This window comes from Rhinopithecus roxellana, chromosome 2 (assembly GCF_007565055.1).
Source record: "Rhinopithecus roxellana isolate Shanxi Qingling chromosome 2, ASM756505v1, whole genome shotgun sequence".
NCBI classification, from domain to species: domain Eukaryota; kingdom Metazoa; phylum Chordata; class Mammalia; order Primates; family Cercopithecidae; genus Rhinopithecus; species Rhinopithecus roxellana.
In genome coordinates, this window is record NC_044550.1 from 107488512 (window position 1) to 107490118 (window position 1607).

Genomic DNA, 1607 nt, shown 5'->3' on the forward strand with positions numbered 1-1607 from the left:
CACTGCACCCAATGACAGCAGTATACACATTCTTCCCAAGAGACCATGGAGCATACACAAGAGATCGCACCACTACACTCCAGCCTGGGCAACAGAGCGAGGCTCTGTTTCAAAAATAAAAGAAAAAGAAAAAAATATATATGAAACAAATTATAGACTATGATCAAAGAGGATTTATTCCAGGGATGCAAGGCTGGTTCAATATTCAAAAGTCAATCAGTAATTATCCACCATATTAACATAAACTAAACAAGAAAAATGACATTATATCAAATCAAGGCAGAATAAACAGTTTATAATATTTTTGTATTTATTCATAATGAAAATTTCTGCCCATGCAGCCGCAGAGTCAAAGCTGGTTCCCTCCCAGTCCCGTCTCCCAGCAGCCTGCCTCCTCTTCATTTCAACATGACAGTTGCCACTGCGTCCTTGCCAAGGAATTCCTGGCAGGTGGAGTGTCTGTGGCCATCTCCTAGACAGTGGTAGCACCCACGGAGGGATCAAGCTGTTGCTGCAGGTGCAAAGTGCCAGCAAGCAGATCACTGCAGATAAGCAATACAAAGGCATTGTAGACTGCATGCTCCATATTCCCAAGGAGCAGGAGTCCTGTCCTTCCAGCACGTAACCTGCCCAATGTCATCAGATACTTCCCTACCCACACTCTCAACTTCGCCTTCAAAGATAAATACAAGCAGATCTTCCTGGGGGGTGTGGACAAGAGGATCCAGTTTTGGCTCAAATTTGCAGGGAATCTGGCATCAGGCAGTGCCCCTGGGGCCACATCCTTGTGTTTTGTGTATCCCCTTGATTTTACCTGTCCCCATCTAGCAGCTGACGTGGGTAAAGCTGGCGCTGAAAGGGAATTCCGAGGCCTTGGTGACTGCCTGGTTAAGATCTACAAATCTGATGGGATTAAAGGCCTGTAACAAGGCTCTAACATGTCTGTGCAGGGTATTATCATCTACCGAGATGCCTATTGGTGTCTATGACACTGCAAGGAGAATGTTTCCAGATTCCAGGAACACTCACATGGTCATCAGCTGGATGATCGCACAGTCCGTCACTGCCGTTGCTGGGTTGACTTCCTATCCATTTGACACTGTTCGCCACAGCATGATGATACAGTCAGGGTACAACTGACATCATGTACACAGGCGCGCTTCACTGCTGGAGGAAGATTGCTCATGGTGAAGGAGGCAGAGCTTTTTTCAAGGGTGCATGGTCCAATGTTCTCAGAGGCATGGGCAGTGCTTTTGTGCTTGTCTTGTATGATGAAATCAGAAGTACACACAAGTTATTTCCTAGGGTGCTTCCCCCGTCAACAGGCATGTTGTATTATATAACATATCTTGAGCATTCTTGACAGACTCCTGACTGTCAATTTATCAGTGGCAACTGTTTGCTGGTTGAAAATGGGAAGCAATAATATTCATCTGACCAGTTTTCTCTTAAAGCCATTTCCATGATAATGATGATAGGACTCAATTATATTTTTTATTTCAGTCGCTCCTGATAAATAAATTTGGAGAAAGAAAAATATCTAAAATTAAAAAAGATAAAATTTTCAGAACATAGAAATACAGAACTTCCTCAGCTTGATTAAAGGA

The 1607-nt window shown here is 43.6% G+C and overlaps 1 pseudogene; it reads left to right on the top strand.

Annotated features, from left to right (window-relative positions):
- Positions 1 to 335: 335 nt before the first annotated feature.
- Positions 336 to 1363, top strand: LOC104673835 (annotated as a pseudogene).
- Positions 1364 to 1607: the final 244 nt, after the last annotated feature.